The sequence below is a fragment of the Macrobrachium nipponense genome, chromosome 3 (assembly GCF_015104395.2).
Source record: "Macrobrachium nipponense isolate FS-2020 chromosome 3, ASM1510439v2, whole genome shotgun sequence".
Classification (NCBI taxonomy): Eukaryota; Metazoa; Arthropoda; class Malacostraca; order Decapoda; family Palaemonidae; genus Macrobrachium; species Macrobrachium nipponense.
In genome coordinates, this window is record NC_087202.1 from 124,418,205 (window position 1) to 124,439,427 (window position 21,223).

Here is a 21,223-nt window from a genome sequence, read left to right on the forward strand (position 1 = left end):
TGGCCAATGCATATGCTCAATAGTCACTTCAACAGGTTTTGACGTAGGAAAATGGGTACAGCTTTTGCTGAGGATAAGATAAAACGCCTTCTTATCTTTTGCGTCCATTATACTCTTTCACTTGTTGTAGTGCTTATCATTATGGCATAATACCCGGCTAAAAGGTATTTCTTTGATATTAGTCTGATCACCGTGGGGCGCTGGTGCACACCATGAGGGTAAATCCTTTGAGGACTCAATGACGACTACCAAAACTAGGTTTTTCCTACGTCAAAACCTGTTTATTAATACTTTCAGATAATAATAATATTATAAATGTAATTACAAAATTCATATTTGATAGTATTTTCAAGAAATATATTAATCTATCCATTTCACTCTTTTGAATAAGGATAACTCTCTCTCTCTCTCTTGCCCCGTATGCCATAGTGGTAACTCTGTTTTGGCTGGAAGTGCTAGAAGTTTATGTATATATGTTTTAAGGTTACTACACTACATTTTATGATAAAATAATAATTTACAGTACTAATTCTCAAACAATATTAAGTTTTATGAGACTAAACAATACAATTTTTTCTCTCTCTCTCTCTCCATTATTATGTCTCAGAAATAAGTCAAAATTTCACTCTTGATTGACAGATATATCATGTTGCCATTCAATGCTCTCTCTCTCTCTCTCTCTCTCTCTCTCTCTCTCTCTCTCTCTCTCTCTCTCTCTCTCTCTCTCTCTCTCTCTCTGTGTTACTGGCTGTACGTATATATTTTTAATGGTAAAATGTTTAAGATGACTGATATTATTTAAGGCATACATTTGGTAAGTGAACTTTCAAGATAGGAGTTGTGAGCATTTTTAGAGGGGTTCTAACTATCTGCGGGGGGGTTCCAGTATGCATCCCCTGAAAATACAGGGGGAACACTACTTACTGCAACCCCATTAATTATATATGCCACATCCTCCATGCAACTTTCCTCACACTAACTTCTACCTTTCAAGACCAAATAAATTACTGAACATTCCCAAATCCTCCCATGATGCCTCAGTTACAACTTGCTCTTCCCTGCAATTCTAGCTAATAGTCATTTGTGTGTGTTATTCTCCGAGGTTTAGCTTCCTAATGATTACCCCATTGCGTCTTCAGTTGTTCATCATTGAGTTTATTGTATTGCTATCCTGTAGTTTCAATTAGTTATGTTTCAAGCAAAATTTGGCTAGGTATGGGATCTGTTGCTCCCTTATTTTCTTTTGTTTTCTTGTTGTGTATTCATCATATATTTAATTTGGTGCTGTTTCCTTTTGCAATGTACAAGACTTTAGTGTGTGATTTAGGAAAAGATATTCATACCCACAATAGCCTCAGTAAGTTCTCTTTTCTGGTGATATTAACAGTACGGTATTCTTTAAATATCAACAAGGCAAAAGCTCATTACACTTTCAAAACAGTAGACAAAAACATGAAAATAAAAATTTTATTTTAATTTGAATTTTTAACAGCTGGAAACCTGTCAAAAAACACTCAAAAGATTGTATATGCAGGGAATCTGTGGCATTTGGCATCTAGCACGTAGAAGAGATGGAGAGTGGTCATTGACCACACATGAACCTCGTGGTACATTTAGTCTTCCTTATGACCCAGGATACTAGAGAGGTGGCTAGAGGTTAGCAGTCCATATTAAGACCTCAGTTATGTTAGCTATGAAAAATACAAATTGATTAGAAATTTGTCACTTGCTCATATGCGGTACAAACCTTCGATTTTAACAACAGGATAGACTCATACTTGGGAGAAGGTATGAGAATCCTGGACCGACTGGAGGTTTGCCACACCCGGCCACCCTTCCCAGAAATAAGAGTCAAGAGGCTTCTACCTTGGAGTCCACTGTCTTGAGGCTGGACTTGTGGTTGTCTGCAGTGGCTAGGGCTAGGATAACGTTGTCCCATTCTGCTATAGGTTCTGTCAGTTCTCCTTCTTTCATCAGACTGTTTCAATCTGGTGCAAAGGCTATCTCATAACTGGGAATCTGAGTGCTAATTTGTGGGCTTACTTGCTCCTTATTGGAAGTGATGCAGCCCTTACTAAAGTGGCTCGTTTGTTGGACTCGGAGTCCTTGTCGTCTCTCCAGAATGGAGACCTTCCAGAGTCCCAGCTCTTGTTTCCTAGAACTCCGGTTGGAGGATGTGATAGATAGATAGTGGGCTGACACCAACAATCAACTTGTCCAACAGGTGGTCACGAAATTGAACTTATTCTTGCCCTCCACCTCCAAGGCATAATAGGCAGTCACCTTCAGGGAAGCCTTCCAAGCCATCAACTTCTACTAGAGCCTCTCAGCCAACACCTTCTATGAAGCAGCAGTTGCAACAGCATCCCTTTCAGCTTTTCTCTTCCGAACTGGGAAGGGGAGCTAGGGGCTATTGCACAGAGCAGAAAAGTGGGTTGTAGGTGTCCTTTGGGTAGGGTATCTACTTCCATTCAACTTCCCTCATCCTCTCCTGCACTTGACATACGCTCAAGGCTCTCCAAAGCATCTGGCTCTCAAGAAGGTGTCAAAAATGATGGACAAGGTGCACTGGAGAAGGCAAATCGTCCTTCCCCACAGTTCTACGACGATTGGAGGCCAGTGATACACTTTTCCACGCTGAATCTCTTTATCAAGAAGACAAGGTTCAGGGTGGAGACACCCTGGTTAGTCTTGGCAGCTGCAAGGGAGAATGACTTCATGCTGTCAATAGACATAAAGGATGCTTACTTTCAGATTCCAATTGACCCTTCATTCAGGAAGTTCTGCTTCAGCCTTGGGGAGCAGGTTTTCCAGTTCAAGGTCCTTTGCTTCGGTTTGACTCAACAGATGAACCAGACTAGTTGAGTGGTACTTCTTATCCTGAACGATAGGAGGGGGAATGAGCTTAAACGACCTATTGGAACAAAGAGAATTCTCCCATCCCAAGACCAAAGAATTACCATGCTGCAAAAATGATTCTGTATGCCCAGAACATGGTAGCTCAAACAAAGTCCTCGCAGCCTTCTTTGGGCCAAGTAAGGCTTCTATCACTTTCTCTCACCACCGGAAAGCTCCTCCTTGAAAGACAAACATCATCTCTTCCCCTTGAAGGACTACGTCCCCGAAAGAAGGAACGGGATCATACGTCCGCCTGTGACGGGGGAATCATGTATGAGGCAGTGCAATGAATTATGTTTGTACACACGCAACAAATCATGTACGCAGGCGTGTGACGGCAAACGACGTATGTGAGACTGTCTGGGAGAAGGAGAAGCGCGAACTCTCTGCCTAGATAAACCATAACACCTGACTCTGGAAGTCGAACGACGAACGTAAGGCCTCCTAGGAGAACAAGAAGAGGAACGCCTAAGCTTCTTGATAACTGGTGAAAGACGATCTCTCACACCATCACAAAGGAAAGAAGAAGCACACCCATGAAGAGAAGCACGTCTGTAGACAGCCCTACAGTCACGACTGACCAAAACCTCATGGCCGTCATTTGAAACATGTCCATGGGGAAGATCAACAGGTGAAGAAACTCTAGACTTATCTTTTTAATGCGACCTATGAAGAGAAGAACGTCTTGAAGGCCTAGAAGCAGCTTGACCACCTACCTGAGGGACCACTACCATGTCCATGTGGGGAAGGAGAAGAAAGATCTCTCCTGCTCCCAGAAGGCAAAGCAACCAACTCCTCCATCCTCCTTCTAACTCAAGAGTGAGGAAGGGGGGACGAAGGGGAAGAAGGCGACAAAGATGGTGATCTATGACGTTTCCTCTTAGAGATACCACGACATCTCCTTCGAAATGCAGAGCCCAGTTTGTCAACCACAGCCTGCAAGACCACCTCCGAAGGACTGACAACTGTCTGGGATGACATCATGGAGAAAGGTGGATGTGACGTCACTGCAACAGAAGAGGGGAGTGACATCACTGTTAATGATATCACAAGCAGAGATGATACTGAAAGTCACGTCGCGGCGTGCGTTGGACTCTTGGCCTCACTTATAAAACCAGCCCGAGAAGAGCTGTTATTAGGCTCAGAGGTCTGGATTACCTAGTCCTTTATAATAATAATAGCCTCACTTCTGGTGATATAAAAGGTGACCCAGGATGAGGAGTAGTTACCGATGGCATCCTGCTAGGCAGCAACACACCTGACCCAAAGCAGTGGATTTGTTTGTATGGTGTTTTACGTTGCATGGAACCAGTAGCTATTCAGCAACAGGACCAATGGCTTTACATGATTTCCAAACCATGTCAAGAGTGAACTTCTATCACCAGAAATACACATCTCACACTCCTCAATGGAATGCCCGAGAATCAAAGCAATGGAGGCCAGGAGGAGGGGGGACCGTTGGGGAAAAGCCAAGGTTTGAAGGCATGCAGACATGAAATAGGACAACAGGCCTTCCAAGGGACTCCTCGTAGGCCTAAGGAGGCCCACAGATGCCATCTTGTTTGAATTGGTCTCTGAAACAAAAGAACGAGATGCTACGACCTCCTCCCACCTCGAAGGGACTACTCCCTCCAGAAGAGAGGGGGCACATTAAACAAAATATCACCCTGACCAACTCCCGATATTTCCAAAGATGAATCAAAGTGAAAAACAAGGAAGGGGACAAGGCATCTTTGGATGGAGATGCAGAAGGAAAAAGACTGGAAGGAGGGAAGCAAAAGCATCCACTTGATGAGGAGTGAATCCTTCCCAAGAAGGATGCTTAGCTCCATGCATGGATTAGTAACATTACAAAAATTAGCATGACACCTAATGCAAGTTGAATGGGGGTCAGTCTAGGAGGAAGCTATGAATCGTGAACATGGGAATCCTGGAAGGCCCGTACACATGCGCTGTCGACCCCGGGATTTCTTGGAGGAATCTATAGCAACACACAAGCACACACACACCAAAGGAGGAGAGCAAAGGGAACATCCGCTATCCAAAGCGGTTGAAGAAATACTGAATGCATCACAAGGTTGATGTGTGGTCAATGACCACTCTCCATCTCTTCTATGCATTAGATGCCAGATACCACAGCTTCCTTGCATACACAATCTGACATTCTTTGATTATTTTTTAACCGGTTTCCAGCTGGCCCGAGAAGATTTACCCTATTCTTAAGACCGAAGGTTTGTTCCGCATATGAACAATGTGACTTAAAGGCAACTTACCTACAATTGTTCCCATACTTCTTAACACAGAATTTGGATTTTGGCAAAGATTTTTAAGATTCCAAGGATGCTTGGCTAGAGGTGAATTTCGATGATTAGGAAAACCATACGCATGTTCAGACGTATCAATACTTGCTGAAAGGACACACACGTGATGGGTTCCATTAACGACTATGGACCAATATCTCTCATCTACTTCTAATCCTGACGGATCGGGCTGCCACTGAGTCGATATGTTACGAGCTACACGGTAAAAGGTACTCAGAGCTGTGCTTTTGCCCTGCAAAGAAAAAAAACAACCTTACTCAAGATATGGGAAAAATCAGAGCTTAATATGAAGGTACAGTAGAGGCAGTCCCTGGTTATCGGTGGCCTCAGTTAATGGCGATCCGGTTTCCTGGAGCTTGTCTGGCGTATATTTTGCAATTTATGGCGCCAAAATGGGCAGAGTTCCGGTTATTGGCGCCATGAGACACCAATAATAGTTATGGTGCCATAACGTACCTAACAGAGGCGCCATTAACCGGTTATCGGTGCCATAGGTGCCATAAATCACCAAGTTTCGTCTCATGGCAGTTTTCGCTTATCAGCACCAGCCAAGAACTGGAACCTCCACCGATAACAGGGGACTGCCTGTATTGACACAATACAATAGTTTAAAATATTTCAGCAAGTAAAAATCTATATACGTAGGTGAAAAACTACAGATATCCAAAATACACTAGTGCTATTTTTATAGATATTATAAAGTAGTACCTCAGACTTCGAACATAATCCGTTGCAGAAGGCTGGTCGAAATGCGATTTGTTCAAAATAAGAAACAAATATTCCCACAAGGAAATAAAGAGAATCAGGATAAATTCCAGCCAACCCAAAAAGTCGCGCTTTTCATTTCTTTTTCTATTATTAATCTGTTCAAAAATTAAATTAGGAGTGTAAAGCAATAAAACATTAAGTTATATAAAGTAAAATTTTCAAAAAAATATTTTCCGTGTACGATTTACAAAGATAATCAAAGGAATTGAAAGCGTGGATGCCCGACTGTGTCTGTGTGTGTGTGAGAGAGAGAGATGGATGGATTATGAAATTTAGGGACAAGCCCAAGCATTGGGACCTATAATGGTCATTCAGCGCATTGTGTGTGTGTGAGAGGAGAGAGAGAGAGAGAGAGAGAGATGAAAGAGAGAAGAGAGAGAGAGAGAGAGAGAGAGAGAGAGAGAGAGAGTAATCAGCTTATATGATTGTTGACGTGTTTGAACTTGGATCTTAAGTGCAAGAAAGAGATTTAAGTATGCTACAATACATCAACTTAACTGTTGGCAAATGACAGATTTTAAAATAAACATGAGGATTTTGCGAATAAGTTATAAGTAAAGAATGAAAGTTACAATAAAGCTTTGTACATACTTACCTGGCAGATATATACTTAGCTTACGTCTCTGACGTCACGACAGAATTCAAAACTCGTGGCAAACGCGACAGGTAGGTCAGGTGATCTACCCTACCCGCCGCTGGGTGGCGGGTGTATGAACCAATCCCACTTTCCAGTCATATTTTCTCTTCCACCTGTCTCCTGAGGGGAGGATGGGAGGGCCATCAATCGTATATATCTGTCAGGTAAGTATGTACAAAACTATTGTAAAATAACAATATCATTTTTGTACATGAACTTTCCTGTCAGATATATACTTAGCTGATTGACACCCTTGGTGGAGGGAAAGAGACAGAGCTAACAAGGAAAAAGGGGAAACAACATCTGTTGTAGGATACTAACAAACCTTGGTTCTTACCTGATAAGGCTGAAGACTTCATAGGTACTGTCTATTAGTCTGCATAGCCTGAAGAGCTACAGCGAGGGCGTGACCTACAGCTGAAAGCCTCTTTGGGTTCTACCGAAGGGAAAGGGATTTGATATCCGCTTACTCAGTAGAATCCAAGTCGGATCATGTCAACGGGGATTCGCCCAATTAAATGACAGAGCCTGACCACTACCAATGCAGGGAGCTCTAACACAAACCAGATCACCTAACCATTCTAATGTTAGTACTACGAATAGAAAGAGATGCCTACCCGCATCCTCTTTCCAACAACCATAAAAAACACAATACAAACAACAAGGGAAAAATTTACAAAGGATGTGCTTCAGCTCCCTGCCCCAGCACCGAATCCGCCGATACGTACGGGCCTAACGCGAAGCACTTTTCATAAGTAATCTTGACGTCTCTAAGGTAGTGGTTCGCGAATACTGAATTGCATCTCCAGAATGCTGCTTTCATCAGATTCTGGAGTGACATATTCTTGTTGAAAGCCAAGGACGTAGCAATGGCTCTTACCTCGTGAGCCTTGACTTTCAAAAGCTTGAACTGATCCTCACCGCAAGCCATATGTGCTTCCTTCACTAGACTTCTAATAAAGAGGGACAAAGCATTTTTAGACAATGGTCTACTGGGATCCTTTACAGAGCACCATAGTCTGTCCTTAATGCCCTTAAGAGTCTTCTTCCGCTGGAGGTAGTATCTTAAACTCCTCACAGGGCAAAGAGTCCTTTCAGGCTCTTCCCCTACCAGGGGAACTAAACCTGGAACCTCAAAACTCCTTGGCCAAGGATTTGAGGGGTTCTCGTTCTTGGCCAGAAAAGAAGGAAGGAACAAATCACGGAATCTCCTTTGAAACCTACCCTTCCTTCTAGAGCATGAAGCTCGCTAACTCTCTTGGCAGATGCTAAAGCCAAAAGAAACTGAGCCTTCTTCGTAAGATCTTTGAAAGAGGCTGACTGGGGTGGTTCAAACTTCGAGGACCTCAGGAAACGAAGAACCAAATCCAGATTCCAGCTAGGAATTTCAGTTGAGGCTTTCTTGCAAGTTTCAAAACATCTTAGCAGATCATGAAGATCTTTGTTGTCAGAGATATCTAAGTTTCTGTGCCTAAACACAGCTGCTAACATGCTCCGATATCCTTTTGATGGTCGAAAACTGCAAAGACCAGCATTTTTCCCTGAGAAATACCAGGAAATCTGCGATTTGGGTCACAGAGGTACTGGAAGAGGAAAGCTTCTGGTTTCTGCACCAACGGCGAAAGACGTCCCACTTCGACTGGTAGACTCTAAGGGTAGAGGGCCTTCTCGCTGAGGCGATAGCCTTAGCAGCCTTTGCTGAAAACCCCTTCGCTCTGACAAGACTTTTGACAGTCGAAAGCCAGTCAGACTGAGAGCGGGGAGGTTTTTATGATACCTGTCGAAGTGGGGCTGTCTGAGCAGATCTACTCTTTGTGGAAGAGCTCTTGAAAAATCCACCAACCATTCCAGTACCTCTGTGAACCAATCTTGGGCCGGCCAGAATGGAGCTATCAGCGTCATCCTTGTCGCTTCCGAGGCCGCAAACTTCCTGAGGGTTTGACCCAGAATCTTGAATGGAGGAAAGGCATAGACGTCCAGACCTCTCCAGTCTAGAAGGAAAGCATCCACTGACACTGCTCCTGGGTTTGAGATCGGGGAGCAGTAGAGGTCTATCCTCGCGTTCTTTGCTGTCGCAAATAGGTCGATATGAGGTCTGCCCCATAACCTCCACAGGTCTTGGCAAACTTCTGAGTGCAGAGTCCACTCTGAAAGAGAGCACTTGATTCTTCCTGTGAGGAGGTCGGCCCTGACATTCCTTTCTTTCTCCCTGTACGAACCTGGTGAGGAGAACGATCTTCCTTGCCTGAGACCACAACAGCAGGTCCTTTGCTGTTTCGTACAGGGAGAAGGAGTGCTAGTTCCCCCCCTGCTTTCTTATGTAAGCCAAGGCTGTGGTGTTGTCAGAGTTGACCTGAACTATAGCATTTCGGACGTGGGGCTCGAAGGCTTTTAACGCCAACCACACTGCCATCAACTCTTTGTTGTTGATGTGCCAGGACACCTGTTCCCCCTCCCAGGTGCCCGACACTTCTCTTGACCCTAGGGTCGCACCCCAACCCGTCTCCGATGCGTCGGAAAACAAAATCTGGTTCGGGTTCGGCATGTGTAGAGACAGACCTGCAAATCAGAGAGGGTCTGCCCACCACAGAAGGTCCTTCTTGATTCCTTTTCGTTATCTTGAAGGAGAACTCCAAATCTTCCGAGAGATGCCTCCAATTCTGGAAAAGGAAGAATTGGAGAGGTCTGAGATGCAAGCCTTCCTAGAGAAACGAATTGCTCCAGCGAGGAGAGTGTCCCCAACAGACTCATCCACTCCCTCGCTGTGCATGCATCTTTCTCTAGGAAGGTCGTTAGTTTCTCGCGGCAACGAGCAATCCTCCTCGGTGACAGGATATGCCCGAAAATCCGGAGAAACCATCCGAATCCCCAGATATATCCGCTCTTGACTGGGGATTAACTGTGACTTCTGGAAGTTCACCAGAAGTCCCAGCGAACTTGCCAATGTAAGTGTCTTCTGTAGGTCCTCCAGACATCGTTCTTGTGAGCTTGCTCTGATCAGCCAATCGTCGAGATAGAGCGACAGCCTCACTCCCTCCAAATGTAGCCACTGCGCTACATTCTTCATTAAACCCGTGAAAACTTGAGGGGCTGTCGAGAGGCCGAAGCACAAGGCCCTGAATTGATAGATCTTCCCTCCCATCATGAATCTCAGAAACTTCCGTGAAGAAGGATGGATAGGCACATGGAAGTAAGCATCCTGAAGATCTAGGGACACCATCCAGTCCCCTGGACGAAGAGCCGCCAACACTGAAGAAGTCGTCTCCATGGCGAACTTCCTCTTTTCCACGAAGACATTCAGGGCGCTTACATCCAGAACCGGTCTCCATCCTCCTGAGCTCTTGGGAACTAGGAACAGTCTGTTGTAAAAACCCGCAGAATGAGGATCTTTCACTAGTTCTATTGCCTCCTTCTCCAGCATAAGATCTACTGCTAGAGAAAGGGCTTGATTCATGATGGGGTCCTTGTACTTGGCTACCAACTCCCTCGGAGTCGTCGTCAACGGAGGTCTTGATATGAAGGGAATGAGGTAGCCTTTGCGGACAATCGAGAGTGACCAGTTGTCCGCCCCTTTCTGGGCCCAGACGTCAGCAAACTTCAGAAGTCTGGCACCCACTGATGTCTGGAGAACTTGAACACTACTTCTTCCCTCTGATGGATCTAGAGAAGGTCTTCCCTCGTTTAGCGGGTCTAGATCCTCTAGAGGAAGAAGCTCTGGCAGGAGGGACTCCTCGAAAGGGCTCCTGCCTAATGGGAGTCTCTTTCTTGGCCTTAGCCTGGAAAGAAGTGCGAGGCTTCCTGGTAGACTGGGCTAGCATGTCCTGAGTAGCCTTCGCTGAAAGAGCACTAGACTAGAGCATCTTGAATGCTCTTCTTAGGGAATAGTTTGAGGAGAGAGCTAAGAATAAAGGAGAGAGGCTCTCTGAGCATGAGATACTGATTTCGTCAGGAACGAACAGTATACAGATATTTTCTTAATTACTCCCGCTCCGAAAAGGGAAGCGACTTCAATCGATCCATCTCTCACTGCCTTGTCCATACACGAGAGAACACTGTTAAGATCCTCAGGTGAAAAGGAATCCGGGGTCTGTGTCTTTTTGGCCAACACGCCCAAAGACCAGTCTAGGAAGTTGAATACTTCCAAGACTCGGAACATTCCCTTCATTCATCCCCCATGTCGTCTTGGCAGACATGAGGGCAGAGCGTCGAGAGGAATCCACCAGTGAAGAGAAGTCCGAGTCTGCCGATGAGGGAAGAACGAGGCCCAAGGGTTCTCCAGATTCATACCAGAACCTAGCTTTCCAGTAAGCTTAGAGGAGGCAAAAGGGAAAAGAGAACACCGTCTTACCTTTCTCTTCCTTCGAAAGAAGCCACTCGCCAAAACCTCTAAGCGCCTTCTTCATAGAGATTGCAGGCTTCATCCTGACACAGGATGAAACCTTAGAAGTTTTCGAGGTCGAAAAAAGCAAGAGAGGCGAAGGAGGGGCGACAGGAGAAAGGGCGTCTCCAAATTCCTGAGGCAACAGGTCCGTTAACCGCTTGTAAGAGGAAACAGAGGAATCTTTAGGGATTTCTTCTTCCGAGGGATCCTGTTCTTCTTCAGCCGAAGATCCTTCACGATCCTTACGAGGATAGGCAGTCTTGTCCTCAGCAGAGTGTCCATCTTTGGAAGAATGTCTGTAAGACGTCTGACATCTAACAGGGGAAGTCATAATTTCCGTTGAAAGTCTGCCTGCAAAATCCTTCTTGTCAGGATGAGGGCGTTCCCTAGGCTCTTGACGCCTAACGAACGCAGGGCGAAAATCTGGCGAAGAGCACCTACTAGGCGAAATGCGTCTATCAGGCTCATGGCGCCTGTCTAAAGGAGAGCGGCTGCCTGGCGAAGAGCGCCTGCTGTGCGAGAAGCGCCTATCAGGCTCTTGGCGCCTGCTGTGAGGAGAGCGAATCTCTGGCGACGAGCGCCTACAAGGTGAGAGGCGTCTGACAGGCTCCCGGTGCCTAACTCGAGGAGAGCAAAAATCAGGAGAAGAGCGCCTGGCAGGAGAAGCGCATCTACCAGGCTCTTGGCGCCTGCTAAGCGAAGGGCGGTTGTCAGGAGAAGAGCGCCTGCTAGGCGAACAGTGCCTGTCTGTCGAAGGGTGCCTGGTCACAGGAGAGCGGAAGCCTGAAGGTGAGCAGCTACTAGGAGATAAACGCCTACCAGGCTCCTGGCGCCTGCCAAAGGGAGAGATCCTGTCTCGAGACGAGCGCCTGTTGGGGGAGGATCGTCTACGGGAAGCCTGCCCCTCGTCCGACGGAGAAACAATGCCCGCAGGAGAGCGCCTGTCCATTGAAGAGCGCCTCGTACTACGATCCAATCCTGGAGAGAGGGCGGTTACTGACGAATAGCGTAAACCTGGAGAAGAGTGCCTGGACTTCTTTACCGGTAGCGATACGTCCTTCCTACGACGAGAAGTCACAATCAAGGAGTCAGCCAGAGCCGTAATCTGCGCCTGCAGACTAGCCAAAATACGCGCAGGAGATTTCCCAAAGTCCTTAACGGGAGAAGCAGCTCGATCCTTACTAGGAGAACGAAACTCCAACGAAATCCTCGGTTTCTTCACTTCTAATCCAAGATCTTCCGAAAAAACTTCAGGGCTGGAGGGAAGAGCGGAAGAAGCCTGCCAGGCTCTCTTCGACGGCCGAGAAGCTTCCGAGGAGCTCCAACCACGCTTAGGCAAAGAAGAAGGCGAAGACAAGAAGCATTGCCGTAAGACTTCTCTCTTGGCGCTATCCAAAGTAGCCTGGGAGCGAACATCAGGCGCTACCGAGGGGACGCCTGACCGGTGGGGGTTCTCCCTAACCTTCCTGCGGCTTTCGACTTTCCTCCTCCACTGGGTCTGGGAGTCTGGAAGAGGTCTAGGCCTAGAAGCATTAGGGAGCCGATCAGACGCACCCTCCACTGCACTGGGATCACTGCACATATCACTATCACTCTTACCTTCTAGCGCTTTAATCTTCAACTCCATGCTGCGAATAGTGGCTCTCATAGTGTCCACTTCCGAAGGCGCATCTTCGGGTTCGATGCAGGGAGCAGGGGCTGAAACTGGTAAAGGAGCTACATCTACAACAGGGTTATCAACTTCAAACTCGCTAGCGCGAGACCTACTAGAACTCCTAGATGAAGCTTTCCTAACCTTGTCTTTTTCAAGCTTTCTTAAATAAGAAGAAAGCGCCTTCCATTCTTCTTCATTCAATTTACCACATTCTCTACAAGGGTTAATAAATGAGCAGTCATTCCCCCTACACTTCATGCATACTGTGTGAGGGTCTACCGCAGCTTTCGGTAGCCTCACCTTACAATCGCTAACAGAACAAACTCTGAACATAGCTGATTTCTTAATTTCTAAATCAGACATAATGAAATCCCAAGAACAATCTAAAGAATAATAAAAAAACGGTCCACAAATCGCGAATGCCAAGCCAAAGAGCAGGTACTTCACCAAAAGTCCGATGAAACAATCCAGGGCAAAAACGAGGAAGAATCCAATATCGAGAGGTACCGACAACAGGTGTAGTCATCACCGGCGACAGAGAAAATATGACTGGAAAGGGGGATTGGTTCATACACCCGCCACCCAGCGGCGGGTAGAGTAGATCACCTGACCTACCTGTCGCGTTTGCCGCGAGTTTTGAATTCTGTTGTGACGTCAAGAGACGTAAGCTAAGTATATATCTGCCAGGAAAGTTCATGTACAAAAATAACATTTAATTTTTTTTATGTGAATTGCTACTGCTTTTACGTACATACGGTAAGGATTTTACCTCTCCTCAACAACATCAAGGCGCCTGATAAAATAAAATGTTTAATTCATTATTCTAAAGAATATAAACTCTCCCTCCCTCTATCTCCAGTTATTTGTGCATCACCGCAATGACGAATGATTTTTTTCATCGTTTATGCTAAATATTTATTGTGGAATGCTTTATTCTTTCATGCAATATTTTGTTCAATATGGTTTTCATTAAACAATACCGTCTCACTCCGCGTACTGAACACTGGCTCAATTAAGACTTCTTTATATTTTTATTGTTTCTGTATGTAGAGAATTCAATTGTTTTCATATTTTATCATTATGTTAAATTTATTGTGAAATTTCCTTTTTTATGTGAATTTTTATTGCTTTTACATACACACAGTAACATTTTAACTCTCTCTTCTCCTTCTCTCCTCAATATCAACACTGCCTCATTCAGTCTCAAATAAACTGCGCGTGACCTCACCGTGGCAATGTATGATTTTGTACATCTCTTATGCTGAATTTTATAGTGAAATGTTTTATTCTTTTATTTATTTTGTTAAATATGGTTATCATAAAACTATATATTTAAAGGGGAAAACATGTTTATACAGTTCTTGTAGGACACAATAGACCGTCGCATACAAGTACAGTGGACACCCCGTATTCGCGTTCTCCGGATTCGCGGACTAACACATTCGTGGATTTCTCTCAGGAACATTTGCCCGCATTATTCGCGGTATTTTTCTATGAGAAATATCCACAAATTCCTGTTTTTTTAATCAAATTCATCATAAAATGCAATTTTTGTGGTATTACTATTAAAAAAAACCAAGTATAAAATTTTTTAGTGACGTTTCTTGACTTTTAACTAACAATAGGAGGTTTTAAGCATTTTTATAAGGGTTCCAACTATTTGCGGGTTCTAACTATTCACGGTGTGTGTGTGTGTTATGTATCCCCGTGAATACGGGGGACCACTGTATAAACAATCAGTCATTTTCGAAGTACTACAAGGATTTGCTCGACAAACAACACAAAATTTTCTCTAAAATTTGCTTTGGAAAACAGAATGTTCAACATAAGAAACATTCGAAAAATGAGGTACCACTGTACTACAAAAATATGAGGAAGCCGTGCTTCAATAACATTGAAAAATAAAACAGTTTGACCTGAAAATCTGGTGCTTTTCGTCATAATTACTATTGTTCTTACATAACAAGCAAAAAGGAAAATGAGTACTAATATGTGAAATGACTTCCCCAAAAGATCTATAAATTCTGTATTTTTGTTGAACTGTATCAAAATGAACTTTACTATGGAACTATAATGCACTGTATATAATATGGTAAATAATAAACTGCTTATGTTAAATATCAGTTAATTCCAAGTCCAATAATACAATGTAATGTCTGTTAAGTCTGCAGGTTTAGGCTCAAGCTTTATTTCTGGAATATTCAGTTTTAACAAGGAGCTGGTGACCCTTACTCCTGCAAAATCTGAGAGGAAATTACTCTAAACATATATTATACATGAGTACATTGTACACTGTACACTGTACAATTCACACAAAAATGCAAATGCTTATTAAAAGTTACTATTAAGATTTTGTTCTGCTTACAGCTGATCAGCTGATTTAGCCATTTTACTCTTGTTCTTATCAAATATGTTGAATGGATGACTTTATTACAACTTAGTCTATGCATTGATGGATTAAGGCTTCAAGCTAACCTAAATACATAGCTTGCATCTACGTTTTCCAATGTTATTGAGATCTCTTGAAAGAAGAACAAATGCATTTATAACCTTACATTTACAATGAATTTGTTTGGTAAGACTAGGCATGTCTTATGCTATGAATTTTGATATTACAGCCTATCAATTTTCAAGCTGAAAATCAACCCAGTTGATTTTCTCTTTTCAAGCATGACTCACAAAACACCAAGTGTGACACTGTGATCGATGATGTTGATGCATAAAAAATCTGTAAAATACCTTAACAATACAATCAAGGCTTTCCTCTTCTTCCTCATCTTCTGCATCAGATGTAACGGATGATGTTCGTTTCCCCAGCGGAGGCAGTTCTCCTCTATTCCGGCTGTGCATGGTATCAACCTCTTCTAAGAGTTGTGCTCTCTCCTCTATAGTACAATAATATGTATTTAATAATGATAAGGAAATATACAATTACTTTGCCAATAAAAAAATGAATGATACTATCAATATGATTTGATGCTAAATTAATTTATTTCAATATCTGTTTACAGGAACTTTATTCCGACTAAAATGCAGAGGAACTAACCTTGTGACAAAGTTGCATATGGCAGAAGGTATTTACAGTAAATGGAATCTAATTTCGTCAGTCTTTCTTGAGCTGAGCGAGGGATCCTGCAAGCATCTGCAACTTTCCCCCACATATCTTTCTCAATAACTGACATCAATCCACCATGTTGTTCAACCACCTCATAAAGTCGTACCAAGTCCAGCTCCATGCATCCAATCTTCAGAAAAAAAAATTGCTGTTAAGATCTTTCAAAAAAAAAAAAACTATCAACCTTATGCAAAACATTTGCTTTTGTAAAATAAAAACCATTGCTTTAATAGAGCCCTTCATTTCAGTTACCTGGAGAGAAAAACATCTGCTTTAAAGTAAGAATTAGAGATTCCATGTAGTTGAGGGCTGCACTGTTGGAGGAGTACAATTATGTAAACCATCTCCTAACACAGGAGAAAAACCTCCATATACAAACCATATTGTTCTCTAAAACCGGTTGAAAACACTACTTTGTTTATACCAAAATACAAACTTTCATTCTTGATACCAGAACACTGAGAAACATACGTACTTAAGTTTTAACTGAGCAACTAAGAATAAACCAGATTACAAATAAGCATTCCATAAAATGATGGCATATCTATCTTCTTAATTCCACATCCAATTTGTCAAAATGGACATATCTAATTAAAAGCAAGGAAAGAAAATGTCTTGATGTATTGGCATCAAGCTACACAGCAGCTTGATTAAGAACTGAATTTCTTCTAAAAAGAACAGATGGCAAAAAACGACCATACCACTCCTCTCAGCTATGGATGGGGGGCTTGGAGGAGTCTATTGTCTACTGCCAAGTCAAAAGCAGCCACTTCATACTTTTCCCTAGTGCTAATTTTGGTGGAGAGGGAGACTGGATGCTGATTATGTGTAAATGTTTGGTATCTATGACAGTTTCAGTGACATGGCCTGTATACCTTTGCCACTCAAGCAGTGAGGTAAAGAAGAGGGCAATAAGATTAAAGTAATATGTCTGTATAAAAACAAGTTTGTTCATACGCGAACAAACCTTCAGTCTTAACTATAGGATAATTTTCTAGTGCCTAGCTGGATCCGGTTAAACAATTGGAGATTGAAAAGCAAGGAATCTGTGAGGTCTGGCAATGCATGCATATATCGGGTTAAACTGAATTTTATCTGAAAAACAATATAATTTTCTAAAGATCATGATAAATAGCCCTATTCTTGTGTACTAAATCTTGATATACTATTGTAAGAAATATATACTTGAACTTTATGCTTTAATAAGGAAGATACTGGATCAAAATTTTACTGTCAGATTCTTTACATTAGGTTCCTACTTGACAATCATTCTTGTTTATGATCATCCCGTACATTTGTTGCTCACTGGAGGATGGGCCCTAATAATGTGGGTTATGTAAGGTCAAGTAGTTAGCATTTCATTCATCCATGATGAAGCCTGGATTACCAGCTTCCCTAACAAATCTGTTGAGTTTACTTTCTCAAGGACTTAGTTAGTATTTATTTTATCTAAAACAAGATAAGATTGGTTTCCAACATCTGTTTATATAGAGTTAATAAAGCACGGATAGTTCTACGTACCTCAAAACATTAATCGTGTAATTAGCTTGAGAATATAAGGGTTTGCCAACAATAAATAAAATATTTGTTGATTCCTTACCTGATAAGAGAGCTGATGCAGGAAAATACTGCCTGATTGTCACTCATCTTATCACATAGAGGCATGACAGTATAGCTGTGAAACACCTACTACTTAGTGAGACCTTTGTAGCGAAGGACAATTCCAATGACTAAAAAGGTATATAATCAAATTGCCCCTGCCTTGGGCTCAGTACCAACAAATAACCAGAAAAGATTATTACCTATACCTAGAACATATCCTTTAAAAACCCACCACCACCATACCAAGTGACTGGAGGGTACACAAGGTACTTCATAGCTCTAGGCCTCCCAACAACATCCAACACCTTAAACCAAGGAGAATAAGATTTAGGAAGGGTTGAAGGGTTGCTCCCTACACTTCCTTTTCCAACACCACACCAGCCAATAGCAATGGACCCAGGGTACTGCATTCATCACACACAGTTTCAATATCAGGAAGATGTGAGGCAAAAACAGATTTACAATTTCAAAATGCAGATTGTAATATAGCTGTGAGGGCTGAAATTCTTTTAAAGGCCAACAAAGTGGCTATTGCTCTAATATCATGAGCTTTTACCTTCCACAGAGTGAACACATCTTCCTAAATCGAAAAGTGTGCTTCACGGATGACATCACTAAGGAAGAATGCTAGAGCATTTTTTGACAACAGTATGGATGGCTACTTAACTGAGCACCACAGACTGCAAGAGTCGCTATGAATGTATTTTGTCCCATGCAGATAATATTTTAAGGACCTCATGGGACACAGAGTCCTTTCATTATTGTCAGTTCCTAGGATTTCTACCAGACTGTTGTTTGAGAAAGAACGAGGCCATGGATTTAAAGGAGACCCATTCTTGGCCAAAAAACCAAGGGAATAGGAGCAAATTGCATTCCCTTTGGAAAAGCCTACTCTTCTATCTAAAGCATACACTTTGCTGATCCATTCTGCTGTTGCAAAGGAAACTAGAAAAAGGGTTTTTCTACACAAGTCTCAATGTAATTGCATGCACAAGTTCAAAATGAGGTCCTGGCAACCACTTTCACACTATCAAGATTCCAAGGCAGAGTCTGGGAAACCTTACAATTGGAGAGTCAAAAGACTTCCTATGGTCTGAGAGATCTGAACTGGAGGACAAGTCCATTCCTCTATGGCAAAAAAGACCCCAACATGGCTCTATGGCCCTTAATGGTAGAGGTAGAAACATTCTTAGCTGATCTTAAATATAATAAAAAACCAGATAAGTATATGGTGGGTTTCGGTTATTGGCGCCATAAGGTGCTGATAATAGAGTTATGGCGCCATAACATCTAACAGAGGCACCATCAACCTAAACTCAGTGCCATAACTCGCTGGGTTTTCAATTATGGCAGTTTTCACTTACCGGCACCCCGGAGAGAAAGAACCTCCCCTGATAACCGGGGAATGCCTGTGTATATCAGTTTAGTCAGTGTTATTTTATTCTTGTTTTCTGTAATAGTAAAATGTGGGCACTATTCAATGTATGGGAAACGTGTTTAATTGTAGAAAATACCTTAATGTATTGAAGTTGTGTTATGACATCATAGAAGACAAGATGGAATCAGCATGGGGTGGAAAGTGTAAACAAACAGACCGGGGAGAACAGGAGACTGATAATGTGTTTGGTTTGTTAGGAGAGAGTTCGTGGGTTGTAAGTCTTGTGGTGCTGTTCAAAGTCTTAAACTGGATTTATACTGGGACCAAGGAGCATGAACAGGTGGGTAGATTGTAAGACTGCTGCAGTTAGGAAAGATTATGTTAAAAAAATTCAATTGCTAGCAGAGCATGGTTGCCTAAAGATGAATGGATCAGAAAGCGAACAAAGGGAGATAAGATGGAGAAGAGATTGTCTGAAATTTAGCAGGATACAGGGTGGGCATAAATACAGGGTGAGCATAAAAGATGGAGAGAACAAAAGAAGGTTGGCTTGTGGTGTATGGAGAAGAAGTGAACTGTCCAGGGATACAAATAAGAATCAGTTTAAAAGGGAAAGCCCTAGATGAACTTAAGGGTAAAGAGGGTTCAAAGATAATCCTATCCAAATCAGATGATGTTTATCTAACAGATACACTAATGGAGAATTACAGTAAAATGAAAAACTATTTTAACCCTCTTACGCCGATTGGACGTATTAAACGTCGAGATAAATTGTCTCCCAGGTGGCTGATTGGACGTATTAAACGTCAACATAAAAAAGTTCTTTTTAAAATTCGCGGAAAAATACTTATAGGCCTACCAGCCGAAAACTTTTGAATCACGTGCCTTGGGGGATGCTGGGATTTCACGGATCAAGGCGTTGTTTTGTTTACAATCGTTACACAGGCGCGCAAGCGCGAATTTCTTTCTTATCGCACTAAAAAGTATCAATGACACATCTCAGAAATTATTTCGTCACTTTGACATAATTTTTGCACCATTTTAAATTAGCCGTTACATGGTGTATCATATATGAAAATGTGCACAATTTTATGTAGAATACAACAAAAATACTCATGATTGTAGCTTTTATCAGTTTTGAAATATTTTCACATAAATAATGATAAATTCCAAAATTTCAAACGGTCAACTTTGACTCTACCGAAATGGTCAAAAAATTCAAACTTCGGTCAACTCTGATTACAGAAATGGTCAAAAAATGCAATTGTAAGCTAAAACTCTTATATTCTAGTAATATTCAATCATTTACCTTCATTTTGCAACAAATTGGATGTTTCTAGTACAATATTTCGATTTACGCTGAATTTATGAAAAAAACCTTTTCCTTACGTCCGCGCGGTAACTCTTCCGATAAATTTTTTCGTGCGATTGTCATAATGTTTGCACCATTTTAAATTTGCCGTTACATAAAGTTTTATATATGGAAATGTGTGCAATTTCATGCACAATGCAACTAAAAACAACCCATGGTTGTAGCTTTTATGTTTGAAATATTTTCATATAAATAACGATAAGTGCCAAAATTTCAACCTTCGGTCAACTTTGACTCTACCGAAATGGTTAAAAAATGCAATTGTAAGCTAAAACTCTTATATTCTAGTAATATTCAATCATTTACCTTCATTTTGCAACAAATTGGAAGTCTCTAGCACAATATTTTGATTTATGGTGAATTTAAAAAAAAAAAAACAAAAAAAAAAAAAAAAAAAAAAAAAAAAAAAAAAACCTACATCCACGCGGTAACTCTTCCGGCAAAAATCAAAATTTTTTTGTGTGCGATTGTCGTAATGTTTACACCATTTTAAATTAGCCATTACATAAAGTTTTACATATGAAAATGTGCGCAATTCCATGTAGAATACAACACAAAATGATTGAAGGTTGAAGCTTTTCTCATTTTCGAAATATTTGCATATAAATCACGATAAATAGAAAAAAACCATGTTCGGTCAACTTTGACCGTACCGAAAGTCGAAAAATGCAATTGCAAGCTAAAACTCTTACAGTCTAGTAATATTCAGTCATTTATCTTCATTTTGAAACAAATTCTAAGTCTCTAGCACAATATTTAGATTTATGGAGAATTTAAAAAAAAACTTTCCTTCCCTCCGCGCGCGGATTCTCTGCCACAAATCTCCGAAATGCGTACATCGCATTATCATTATATTTGCTCCGTGTCATATTATTATATTTGCGCAATTTCATGTAGAATACAACAGAAAATAATTGAAGGTTGTAGCTTTTCTCATTTTCAAAATATTTGCATATAAAAAAATATATATATAAAAAAATTCGACATTCGGTCAACTTTAACTCGTCTGAAATGGTAAAAAACTGCAATTGTAAGCTAAAACTCTTACAGTATAGTAATATTCAATCATTTATCTTCATTTTGAAACAAATTGGAAG

General features: G+C 41.8%; 1 protein-coding gene across 1 annotated transcript in view; it reads left to right on the forward strand.

The window, feature by feature from the left end:
- The window catches only part of LOC135222493 (uncharacterized), a 162,005-nt gene that overhangs the window by 83,101 nt on the left and 57,681 nt on the right, over window positions 1-21,223 (forward strand). The window lies entirely within an intron of this gene.